This window comes from Macaca thibetana, chromosome 17 (assembly GCF_024542745.1).
Source record: "Macaca thibetana thibetana isolate TM-01 chromosome 17, ASM2454274v1, whole genome shotgun sequence".
NCBI classification, from domain to species: Eukaryota; Metazoa; Chordata; class Mammalia; order Primates; family Cercopithecidae; genus Macaca; species Macaca thibetana.
In genome coordinates this window covers 9,082,528-9,096,097 of record NC_065594.1, presented here as the reverse complement: position 1 = coordinate 9,096,097, position 13,570 = coordinate 9,082,528, and the positions used below count along the sequence as shown (strand labels likewise).

At 44.3% G+C, this 13,570-nt stretch overlaps 1 long non-coding RNA gene across 1 annotated transcript; it reads left to right on the top strand.

Annotated features, from left to right (window-relative positions):
* The first annotated feature begins 2,234 nt into the window (after nucleotides 1–2,234).
* LOC126940790 (uncharacterized) lies at nucleotides 2,235–10,253 on the top strand. The gene is made up of 2 exons (XR_007720918.1): nucleotides 2,235–2,387; nucleotides 9,827–10,253. It is a non-coding gene; the product is annotated as an uncharacterized LOC126940790 (long non-coding RNA).
* Nucleotides 10,254–13,570: the final 3,317 nt, after the last annotated feature.

Below are 13,570 nucleotides of genomic sequence, written 5' to 3'. Positions count from 1 at the left end.
TTTTTTGCTCTGTTGCCCAGACTGGAGTGCAATGATGTGATCTCGGCTCACTGCAATCTCCACCTCCCGGGCTCAAGCGAATCTCCTGCCTCAGCCTCCAACTAGCTGGGATTATAGGCACCTGCCACCACACCTAGCTAATTTTTGTATTTTTAGTAGAGATGAGGTTTCACCACGTTGGCCAGGGCTGATCTCAAACTCTTGACCTCAGGTGATCCATCCGCCTTGGCCTCCCATAGTGCTGGGATTACAGGTGTGAGCCACTGTGCCTGGTCTAAAATGGCCTTTTCTAATCAGCTTTTTTTAATGCAGAAATTTATTTGCAGGGCTCCTTTTTGATAGACTAAACTGAATACATAAAGAAATTTAGGGGTAAAATCCAGTTTCCCCAGAAACTTCATTCCAACCTCGCTGCCATGCCCCCATATCCATGCATTTTTTGGGTCTGTCTTCTGCTGGTCCTGATTTGGACACCATGGTTGTGTCTATAACACCCGTGTTATTACTACAGGGGATATAGTAATGCTTAGCACTTTTCATTGTGAACTAATTCTCAACACAAATCTAGTTCACAGGAAAGTAGGCAATGCTCTTATTTCTTGAAAGAGAAAAGTCCATAAAAAAGACGTGGAAGTATTAAGTGCTAGTTCCTTCCTTACATTCTCATTCAGCAACCTACTAGTGATTTTAAAGCATTTGGGGGACATTTGGTTAAAAGAAAACGAGTTTCATAACCAAGTGGTGTCACTTTATGGAGATTATACTAATTGAGATCATTTATTTCTGAAAGAGTAGCCCAACTTAATGGGACTTAAAGCACCAAATATCTATAATCTCTCTGATTCCCAGAGAGAAGACCCCCCCAGGTTTGGAGCAGCAATACTGTTCCTTAAAGTAATATAGGTTGAGCATCCCTAATCCAAAAATCTGAAATCCAAAATTATCCAGAATCTAAAACTTTTTGATTGCCAACATGCCACAACAAGTGGAAAATTCTGCACCTGGCCTTAGGTGACAGATGGCAGCCAAAACACAGTCCAAGCTTTGTTTCAGGCACAAACTCATTTGAAATATTGTATAAAACTCCCTTCAGGCCATGTGCATAAGATGTATATGAAACATAAATGAAGTTCGTGTTTGTTCAGACTTGGGTCCTACCTTCAAGATACCTCATTCTGTATATGCAAATATTCCAAAATCAAAAAAAAAAAAAAAATCCCAAATCTGATAAGAGAGGCACACCCTGTGGAACAAATCCAGATCTGTTCTGAGTTGGAAGCTCAGAAACCAATTCAGTGATGACTGCACTTCCGGTGTTTGCAGTTTCCCATAATTAGCTGGATGTCATAACAATCCCTTTTCCCTTTTTTACAAGGCCACCATGACACCTTACAAAATACTTTAAAGGATTTAATGTTATTTTAAGAATCTTTGGATAAGTTCTTTAAGCCCATTGACAAAATTAAAACAATCCTGGGGATTGTGAAATCTGGATTGGAGATCATAGAATTTTGTTTTTTAAAAGTATCATCTTTCCCTGAATCTTTCATTACCTACCTGATTTATTCAACTCTAATTCTGCAATAAAATGGAATTCTTTTTCTCTCAAATTTGTTTCCTTAAATCAGAACACCCAATCTAATTCCTATCTGTAGTTCTGCAGCTTGTGGAATCAGTTCATGTCATTCTTTTTAAATTGGCCAACAACATCAATTTAACAAGCCACTTCCCATAGCAAAGATATCCTTAGTTACGTTTTTGGATTTAAGCTGCACTAAAATCTAAGGAAATATTGAAACCTTTGAAGAAAGCACTAACTTGACTTCCTTCTTCCAGATTTCGGGGTCCCTGGTTACTCCTGAATTACTCCCATCGTCCAAAGCTGCTGTCTTCTGTTTATATATCATTTGAGGGAAACACAATTATTCTAAGAAGTTATGAACCACCCCTAAGTTATGACTTTTCTAAACATTCCAAGTATTATGATGACTTTCAGACTGGAGATTTATGCTATCTATCCAGTCAAACTCGATCAGCCATGGCGCATTCAGAACATGTGTCGTCAACAAAAACTGACATCACAGAAATGGCTAAAGGTGTACCTCACCGGCCTGGCGTCAGGTTCATCAGAGGCATTGCACATTGAGAAACAGCAGGGTAAAGTGACATCACCAAGGTGAATAGGTGAAATTGAGCTCCAACTTCAAAAGTTATTCTTAGGGAAGAAAATCATCTCTTCTCTCTTCCTCCTTCGGCTCCTGTTAACCAGTGCTTTCCTGAACCTGAGGAATGCCTTTGCTCTTTTCAACTCCCACATTCAAAACACAGTCTTACAACTCAGCCACATTTTCTGCTGAGCCAGCCACTGGGAACCAAGTGCCACCAAGGTCTGTGGCAACCAAAGGTGTGCGTGTGTGTGTGTGTGTGACTGCGTGTGTGAGAGAGCATGTGAGTACATATTTGTTTGTTGTGATTGTGTGTAGTATGAGTAGGTGTATGTCTGTGTCTGAGTGTTTGCATGTGTGTGAGAGTGTCTATGTGTGTGTTTATGTGTGCATTTGTGTGTGTTGTGAGTGTATGGTTGTGTTTGTGTCTGTGTGGTGTGAGTGTGTGCATGTGTATCTCTGCATGTGTGTTTGTGTGGGGTTAGTGTATATGCATTCATGTGTGTGGGGGCAGTATGTGTGTGTGTATTGCTTTTCTTCTAGCCTCCTCCTCCACACCATCAGCCCACACAATCCACACCTCCTAAAACAGAACCCACATCCCATCCTACTACAAGGAACTGGAGGAAAAAAAAAAAAAAACAAGCAACAAACCCTCCTGTCACAGTCAGAGCCCAAGGAGAAGAACTGGGTATAGATTTCAATTAACCCTCCCAGGTCTGCAGGTGTGAGAGAAGGTCACCTTTCTTGAATATCATGACAGTTTTCAGTGTGCGTGACTCATCTATGTTATTCCAGTTCTCCTTCATTAGGGGGAGAAAATGCTTTTCTATCTTTAATGAATGCCAGTGATTCAGGAGTTCGAGAGAGGTGGGCCCTAATTAGTCAAGCAGGGTTTCCATTACACAGAAAGCTTGAAAGGAAGGATTTTGGCTATTCCTATACCGGCAGCCAGAAACCCAAGCCGGACCAGAATAGGGAGGTGTCGTTTTGTTGTTAGTCACCAAGAGAACCAGAGAAAGAGTTGTGAAACCAGGCTAAGGCCCTGGCACTGGCTTCCTTGTCTGTAAAATGTGAGTGCTGGACTGGAGTTCTGGATCTCTGCCAGTTCACAGATGATTTGACTCTCTAAAGTATTTGGTCAATATTAGGCAGTCCCCACTGGAAAGCTGAGTTAATAGACAACTTGTAGGCTTAGTCCTGAGAAAGCCTCACGACGTCACTAAGGAATATAGTAGAGAATCCAAAGAGGAGAGGGAGAACTTTACCTACTTTGGTGGAATAAACAGAGTTTTTTAATGAGAGAAGAGTAAACCCTAGCCCAAATTGTGTAGCAACCACGGTTCACATGCAGCTCCTGCATAATCCTTTTTCCTTATCAATCTCAGTAAAGGATTTAAAATCAGTGACTTTCTGTTTTGATGAAGGTCACTGTTTTTCTGTCAAAGGGGTATGTGCATTTAAATCTTATTTTCAGTTGTGGGGTGGAAGACCCCTCTCTGTGGCAGGAGTTGCAGGCATGAGCAGTGGCTGGGGGAATGGGTGTGCACAGCTGCAGCCTCAAGGTCTCAAGCCTGATGACCTTACTTCTGGTGCAGGGACTTTGTAGGTTGGGAGGTCCATTCTCTCTCTCTCTCTCTCTCTCTCTCTCTCTCTCTCTCTCTCTCTCTCTCGCTCTCGCTCTCGCTCTCTCGCTCTCTCACTCTCGCTCTTGCTCACACTCTCTCCCTCTCTGCTGATGGCTTATGCTTTCTCTCAAGAAGCGCTCATAACTTTCTGTGGCCGCTCCTTGCTGAGTACAGCTGGCAATCCAGATGCCCCAAGTCCCCCAGCAGGAGTCCTTCCCAGAGGAGTCCTTCCTCCATGGAAAACGCACCAGGAAGCCCTGCTTGGCACAGAGCTGCCCTCTTGCCCTGAGCACCCTGGAGCAAGGCTGGAGTAGCTGAGGGCATGATGAGCAATGCGGGGCTCTCCTCTCTGTTTGTTTGCATTCCATTTGATGAGGCATCTGGCGAAACTTCTCCCCTGTCTCAGCTGAGGGGTGAGCAGACTGCAGCTGCTGCCTCTGATGTGCTCACCGGAGCATCACCTGCCTCCAGCCAGGAATTCCACCTGTCCCAGTGACACCAAAGATGTGAAGGAAGGATGTCCTCATCCACCTCAAACAACTCCCAAATGAATTTCCTTCTTTTGAGGGGACTGCCGACAGGAAAAAACATGGCATCACCAGGCACTGAGCACTTTAAGCAGACAGAGCCTCTTGTAAAATAGGAAGCGGAGAGCCTTTAAGTCGCACATGGCATGAGCTGCCATGTCTTGAATTTGGGCAGCCAGTCCAGGCAGGCAAACCCAGCTGGAGAGGAACAAGACAGGGTGCCCAACAGGGGGCGCTGTATTGCACTTGCCCTCGGAGACAAAGGCTGCCAATGGGCGGGTGGGTCCTAGCCTCAGCAAGGACGCCAGGAGTGTGACTCAGGTGCTGTTGTTGATTAGAGGAGTGGCTAAGGCAGGAGAAATCCTGAATCATGCTGTGGCCACGTGGCACCAGAATCACACACTTGGTGAGATTGTGCTCATGCCCTGAGCCATTTCCTGATCTAAAACAAATATTTGAGTTTAAAGAGTTGAGTAAAGCTGCAGAACGTTTTGTAGATTTATCACATTTTCTCTGCTTAGGCCTTGGAGAACCTCACTTGTGGCAGTCCACACAAGAACCTTGTTTCTGTAAGTGGTTTACACTGAAAGCCAGTGACTTCATACATAAAGAATGTCCTCTCTGGCTGGCTCGCCCAGTCTCCACTTCTTCTGTTTTGTTTGTGTAATTGGTGCCGAGACAGAATTTTCAAAAGCATTCACCCAAAACTGAAGGGCCATGGGATATATGGCTTGGGAACAGCCTCCTTCTCCAGCCCCGCAGGCCATTCTGGGGCTAGCCTGGCATTCCCCAGCTCAGACAAGGAACCCAGCAAGTGCATGGCTATTGGAAGGCAGGTGCTTGTCCTGTTTCTGTTGCAGGCATGATATGTGATCTGGGTGACTTACTTACCCTCTCTAGCTATTAGTTTCCTAACCTGTAAAAATTATGTCCAAGATCCTGTCCAATTAAACTTTTAAACCTGTCTGGATTAGGCTCAAGGCATTTTGGGGCTTGTGGAAGCAGCTCAAAGTTGGATCTGTGGTTTAAGTCTCCTTGGGGTGTCCTCTACCTAAGCCAGAACGTGGGCTCTGGAGCAAATGGAGCCAGTCCTCAGAATCACCTTGATATTTCATGGGCCTTTCATGTGGGTTAAGTTACATTCTCCAGGCTGTTAGAAAAACAACAGCAACCACCACAGACCATCCGGAACTAGAAGAGTCTAAGGGAGTAAAGAAAGAGGGAATCTAAGAGGACGTGGGTAAAGGGGGATTCCTCAGAGCAACTGCTTCCCAGCAGTTATTTTATCATGAGACTTCCATTTTTCCAATACTCGTATCTCCAAAACACATACTCTGTCTCTCTCTCTTCAGAGATCACATTGCCTCTGCCTTTTGGCATTATCTGCCATGTCTCAAATTTAATCAGTCTTTTTTTCCCTTTGTCTTGGCAATAGAACTACTTGCCTCAATGCTTAGACTGTGAGCCTTGCAGTTCAAAGAGAAAATTGAGTCAGCAGAACAGGACTGACCCAGCATTCGCAGGTTGGCCACAGTGGGGCCAATTCTCAGGTCCATATTTTGGCCTAATTCCCATTGAAATCCAATGCCCAGTAAGAAGTACAAGCTTTATATCTATAATTATGAACAAAGGCTTTTAAGTGGCTACAGGGCAAAAAATAGGGATCTGCATCTCTCTATCAGCAATTACCCTAGACGTTATTATAATAGCCCGACTGCCCGTGCAGTTGCTCATGTGGGCACAGGGGCCAGGCCATTCCTATGCATGCCCTCAACTCGGCCCTCCCGACTTATGGCTGATGGGATCAGGCCTACCACTCATCATGAGTTAGGGAGGAGAAATGGGAAATGGAGAGCTGGAAAGATTTTATGTGTTCTTCTTCCCCTACTACTCACCGCTACTTCATGTTTTTATTACTTAGCAGTAAGTTATCCTGAACAAGTACTTTACTGTTACGGAAATAGAAGGAAAACTAGAGGTATTAAGAATGCTGAGTCATCATGGGAGCTTGGACGGAATGACCAGGGGTGAAGTTACAGAAGGTGAAATGTACATCTCTGGGTATTAATAGTAGAATATTCTGGAGATTGAATTGCCCCGAGTTACAGCTTGTTACTCTAGAAATAAGGGCCAAAGGGACCTGTGGTAGAAATGGTAAGCTATCTAGTGATTTGCAGGGGTTATCGACCCTGGATCTGCATGAGAAATACTCCACAAACAAAAATTAGTCACAGCTAGACCGCACCCACTGAACCAGGATTTCTGGGGGGCGGGTCTCAGGCATCAATATCTTTAAAGGCTCTCAAGATGATTTCAATGCACAGCCAGGAATAAGAACACCAAAACATAGGAAGTACTTTTTTCTCCACTAAGGAAGGAAATTAAGAGATGTCCTAACAGCTGGAAAGAGACTGCTACAGCATTAAATAAATAAAATTCTATATTTTTTTTTCTTTTGAGGCGGAGTCTCGCTCTGTCGCCCAGGCTGGAGTGCAGTGGTGCAATCTCGGCTCACTACGACCTCCACCTCCCAGGTTCAAGCAATTCTCCTGCCTCAGCCTCCCGAGTAGCTGGGACTACAGGCACCTGCCACCATGTTCAGCTAATTTTTTGTATTTTTAGTAGAGGCGTGTTTTCACCGTGTTAGCCAGGATGGTCTCCGTCTCCTGACCTCGTGATCCATCTGCGTCGGCCTCCTGAAGTGCTGGAATTACATGCATGAGCCACCGTGCCTGGCCAAAATTCTATTTTTATAAAATATTGATGCTAATAGCAAGTAACACTCATTATGTGTCAAGTTGTGCACTACATGCTGAACTTGCGTAAATTCATTTAATTCTGATAATCCTTCTGAAGGACTTATTGTTATTGGCCCCATTTTACAGAGAAGGGCACCAAGTCTTACATGTAGTGACTTGTCCAAGGTGAACAAATTGAGACGTAGCAGGTGAAAGGCGCATATGTGTAAGGAGTATGGAAAATACCAAGATAAGTAAAACATAGGCTGACTCTCAAGTTGCTGGCTTTGAGGGTCAGAGCAAATGACTAAAAGTCCAAAGCAACACGACAACTGTCATAGAGCTACAAAGTGTGACAGAATCACAGGAGAGGCAGGATTAGTCAGGGTTTGGTAGTGGAGTTTGAGCCTTAAAGAATGAGCTCCAGATTCTGCTAGGCAGGCATGGTCATCCACTGGTGGCAGCAGGAGGAGGAGATTCCCAGGAAAAAGCACAAGGCACAGAAATCCAAGAAAGCAGCTGAAAGCTGGCAAATAGCCTGGTCAGATTCAGGTTAAAAAAAGAAAGTAATATAAGGCTAGGAAGGGCAGTTGTCCTAAATTGTGGGATTTTAAATGTGATCTAGGAGGGAACAGGGCATCCTGCAGGTATCTGCACAGGACGTGTGATGGAGCAGTGTTTCCAGAGGAGCTACCAACATGGGAGCCTCCGGGACGTCCTCTAAAGGGGAGTGAAGCAGGGTTGGACCACTGGACCCCCAGCGGACCACAGAAGAAGGAAAGAAGGCGGAAGACATGTGGGAAGATATTAAGCCTACAGCCCTCATGTTTGATCTGCCATCTTGGAGTTACTCTACACCCTCCCACAAAGCCTACCTTATTGTCAGGAACCACACCCCTGGCCCTGTCGGATCACTGGATTACCCCATGTGTCATTTTTCTGTGTTAGCTGAGGTTGCTGTTAATTGTTTTTTAATGTGAAAGAGGGTGTGCAGCTATGTTCTCTATGTACTTTGGATTCCTGTTGCGTACATGTTTATTTAGATATTGCCCTTTTTCTCAGTCTGTGATGACACATGATATTTGATTTTTTCATCAAGGGGGGAAGTGAAGAAAATGAAAATACGGGATTCTGAGCTACGTGAGACTTCCTTATATTTCCATAAGCAGAGCATTTCAAATTTTCCACAGGAGAACCTCTTGGGATTCTGGGGGTGTGGCCTATTGCAGCCCCCTAAAAGGGTACATTTCTTTGCAATTTTGTGTTTTATCTTTAAATGCCATGTAAATTCTCTGATCCCATAATATATCCAACCCTTCCTGTTATGCTGTACCAGGTTTATCCTGTGACTTGGTGACCGCTGGCTCACCCCCATGGACCTGTCTCTGATGAGAGGCCATCCTGATTGTTTCTGTCCAGGGCTGGGTTATTGATTTGGACATGAGTCACTTGAAAGACAGCTCTAAGCTGTCTATGTCTCTGTGATCAAAGAAACACGCATTTGACTAAGAAACCGTCTGTCTTATTTTTATTGTATAGCTTAGTAGTTGCAAGATATTAACGTATGTATCACATTGACCGCTGGGTAGAAAAATGCTCTCCAATTAAAGATCTCTTTGTTTACAACAAGGTCCATGGAGACAGATTGCTAATAAAGTCCAGTTGCCTTCTCCATTGTACAAAACCTATATGGGGGAGATTAAGGAGGGAAGAGGAGTTTTAGAGAGAAGAGAAGGGGTTTGGTCATTTGCCAATATAGGTTGGCAGCAGGAAACTATCCTTGACTGATTATCTTTGGGTAAAATAGGTACCTTCTTTATAGCTCTATCCTCACACACAGTAACACCTCTTGCTCCAAAGGCTTGTGACCTCCCAGATACACCTTTAGTTGCTTCCTCTCAAGCCATCAGCTTTTGTCCTCTAATACAAACTTGTCAGCTCAGCTTTTCTGTAATTTTCCTCCTTTATCCCATTTTTTTTTTTTTTTTGAGATAAGATTTAACTGTGTTGCCCAAGTTGGAGTGCCATGGTATGACCACGGCTCACTGCAGCCCTGAACTCCTGGGCTCAAATGGTCCTCCTGCCACAGCCTTCCATGTAGCTGGGACCACAGGTGTGCGCCATCACACCCGGCTAATTTTTTAATTATTTGTAGAGACAGGGTCTTGCTATGTTCCCCAGGCTGGTCTTGAACTCCTGGGCTCAAATGATCCTCCTGCCTCAGCCTCCCAAAGTGCTGGGATTACAGGCATGAGCCACCTCACTTGGCCTTTTATCCTATCTTGATGAAGGGGTTAAGAGAGTCCATCTTTCCACTCCATTTGTCTCTTCTTGGTCTTCTCCGGAGATGTTGCCTCTTTAATAGGGTATTAATGCCAGGGTTCTCCTAGATCCTGCCTCTCTTCTTCACTTGGACTGAATGAGGGCCTTCTCACCAGTCCTTGTCCCTGGCCTGCCTCTATAGGGCACAGTCATGTTTGATGGGTGCCCTACCCTGAAAGATGCTGTGGCTGCTCACCACTGAGCCCTTCTGCTGGGAGGGGGCCTCCCCAGGCTCCTCCTGCCCTGAGCCTGCTCTGGGGCTCCTACTGTGACCTCAGTTCAGCTCTTCCAAACACCAATGACCACAGTTGATAATGGCTTAGGGTTTATTCCAAATGTTTCATTACTAGCCCATCTATTTTCTTTTCTGGTCAAGCTAAGTTACAGTGATTAGTATATATTAGTGACTCATTAAATATTTCTTGATTTTGATATGCCTCCATCAGAGACCTGGAGCCACAGAAACACTCATACATGAGCCAAGAGGAAAAAAATTGTGTGGCAGCTGCCCAGCTCTGCTCTGCAACCTTGTGCTTCCTGTTTACTGACTAAGAAGACCTGATGAACCTGTATCTACTACTGCCCAGGGCACATTAGAGTCACCACAACCCCTGCTAGATGACTATTTTGATATGGAGGGGAAAGAATTGCTCCCCTCAGTCCCTGGGGATAAATTTAGGACCATCACTGGCCAGTGTTATGTCCTTGTTTGAGGAGTTGGAACTGGGAACCCAAAGGGAAAGTTCACCTGACTTGGAAATGTGCATACAAGTAGTCTCTCAACACTATGGCGTTTACAGTGAAGGAAGCATCCCTGAAGAGAGTCATGGTTCATTGGGATGGCCTGGCCATAACACACTGTCCTGAATGGAACACTTTCATGGGGCTGCTTTGGGGCTAGTTGGAGCAAAGTCGAATCTGTTCCATGAAGTCAGGGTTGGAGATGTGTAAATGATTGCAGAGTGGGTCTGGAAGCAGGAGGGAAAACACTGGTCTCCAATGAGAGGGCCTCAGGGAATGGGGAGAAGATAAGGAGAAGTCAGCTCTCCCCACAGGTAAATTGGAAGGAGAACAGCTACCCAAAGGTCCAAGTGTTAGGTGGGCTGAGGTCTAACTGGGTACCTGGTCAAGCTTTTCAAATCCTTATGGGAGGGATGGAAGCCACTCCAGAGGCAGGATCTCAGCTGTATCCTGAGGCTGCTAGGTCAGGTAACAGCAGGGAGGTTGCAGAGCGCCCTTACAGAGCAGCTTCATTGTGGAAAGAGCAACCATAGAGCAGATCCTGGCCAGTGGTGCATTTTCTGGACTCCGTTCCCCCAGCTCCCTGAGTTTCTGCTCATGACAGTTGAAAATAATTACCAAAGAGACAATGGGGAGGAAGCTGCATTCTTTCTTTTCTAACTACCCACTGTCAGCTTTTCTAGAAAGCAACTTTCACGCTTTCTACCCAACAGTGAAAAATTGTGAATGAAATGATCATTTCTTTGCAAAAACAGACATAATTTCATAAGGAGTGCATCCAAAGCAATGAAGCTTTGTTTCTGGGTTCCATGCCTTTGCTGCATGGACCAGTTACATGAATCACGTAGGGAGAGCCATTTAGAACAGACCCTGCTGTTGAGCACACTTCATGAAAAGGGGCTCGGAGTCACATTGCACAAAGGTTTTCTTAGGAAGCTGGGCCTTCAGTGATGCTTGTCCAAACGACTCACTGTTCTCTACATGTGAATGGGATTTGTTGTTGTCATGGTTACAGTTAACAGAAATTCAATTCAACATAATGACATATATATACATCAATGGTGACATCAGATTTGACCCCTTTATGTCTGAAAAGAAACACTAGTGCCTCTCTTTGGAGGTTCTGTTGGGGCTTTATGAAGCCCTGTGCAGCTTTGGGCTTCCATACATTCATTTAATTTATAGTTATTGAAATCTACTACGTGGCAGGCACTATGCTGGCACTAGAGATACTGGAATAAATGATCCAGTCTCTGCCCCTAAGGAGCTCAGAATCTGGGAGGAAGAATAAGACCAATGAGTCTATCACATGGGGCAAGGGTATTGTGAACAGGAAGGTACTACAAAGGCAATCCTGAAAGGATGCACTCTTCAGATAAGCGGTTCTAGCTTGTTTGAATTATGGCAAATGGAGCACCTTAGTGTTCTATTGGCCTTGTAACAAATTACATTAGTGGCTTAAAGGAACACAAATTTATTATCTTACAACTCTATGGTTAGAATTCTGACATGGGTGTCAATGGGTTATAATCAAGGTATCAGCAGAGCTGTGTTCCTTTTTGGGGGGCTCCAAGGGGAATCCATTTGCTTGTCTTTTCCAGCTTCTGGAGGCTGCCCCCACCCCTTGGCTCATGGCCCCTTCCTCCATCTTCAAAGCCAGCCATGGTGCGTCTCTGTGACCATTCTTCCACAGTTACGGCTCACTCTGATGACAGCTGGGAAAGGCCTTCTCCTTTTTGAGAACCATGTGATTAGATTGAGTCCTCCCGGGTAATCCAGGCTCATCTCGCTATCTCAGGCCCTGAAACTTAACCACATTTGCAAGGTAAAGTAATATGTTTATCAGTGCTAGGGATTAGACGTGGACATCTTTGGGGACTGTTATTCCTGTCACACTGAGGAAAGATTTGTCACTGTAGAGATCTTTTTTTTAAACTTTTTTTCCTTTTTTGTTTTTTCATTCATTACCCAACAGAGATGCTGTTTGCTATCAAAACACCATTGCCTGTGGTGGTGGGTGCAGAAATGTATTGGGCAGAGCTGCTGGGATGGGGAGAGAGTAGTTATTTCAATATCTCCTAGTAGAATGTGGAGTTTGGGAAAGATAACTCAATTTAATATTTATATATGAAAGGAATAATAAAGTCACGTCATATAATGCTAACTACAGGAAGCAAAGCTCAACCAAATATTCTTGGCCAGTGAAGCTAAGCAGAGATGTGGCAGCTCCATTACCTATGACTGGGAACAGGGCCAAGGAGTTGGGGGTGGACACTGAGGAGGACACTTCCCTGGGAGGTTTATATCAGACTCTTTCCAGAGAAGATGGAAAAGCGTTGAGTTAGGCCAGGATAAAAGGCTTCTAACAAGTGTCCCCACCCCCATGCTCTCTTTAGTCTAACCCATTTTCAATTTTTTTTTTTCTTACCCAGTCATGGGTTCCTTTGAGGAATCCTGTGCTGAGGTGTTTTATTAATAGCTGCAGTTCTGGAGCTGGTATTGGCAATGCCTGGCACAGGGCAGACTCTCAGTAAACATTTGCTGAATGAATGAAATACACTGAATGACTGTTGTTCATGTTACTCCTGTCCCAGAACCTGCAACGGTCTTCCATTATTCACTGAATAAAATCCAGTTGTTCCAAACTTGCTCCCTGATTCCCTCCCATCAGCTTGTATCTCCCCAGGTCCAAAACCTCTCTTTTCCAAGGCTGTAGTATCAGCCCAAGTCTACTTTGGCTGCCATGACAAAGTTCTACAGACTGGTGGCTTAAACAACAGAAATGTATTTTCCGGAAACAAAATGTTTGAAATCAAGGTGCCAGCAGGGTTGGTTCCTTCTGATGCCTCTCTCCTTGGCTGGCAGATGGCTATCTTCTCCCTGCATCTTCATGTTGTCCTTCTTCTGCCTCTCGGTGTCCAAATGCCCTCTTCTTGTAAGGACAATGGTCATATTGGATTAGGGCCCACCCTCATGACCTCATTTTGAATTATCTCTTTAAAGGCCTTATCTTCAAATATAGTCACATTTGAGGTACCAGGGATTAATACTCCAACCTACAAATTTTGTGAAAACATAATTGAGCCCATAGCAAATGCTTATCTCATTCCTTTCTTTATAGTCTTCTCTGATTCTTTTTTCCTTATCTTTTTTCTTCCTATCTTCTCTGCACCAAAATTTTTCCCACCTTGCACAGTGCACACACACACACACACACACACACACACTCACACTCATCCCGTAAGTCATTTCTCTCTTCTGAATAACTACAGCCCTAAATATTTTTCTTGTGGTACTTACCACTTTTATCTTGTATTATATTATCTTGTGTTATACTTTACCTTGTATTATACTACCTTGTCTTATATTATTACATACATTATATGTGTTATTTCCTCAACTAGAGTGTAAGCTCCTCCTGGGAAGACTCTAACTAATCTTTTTCTCTC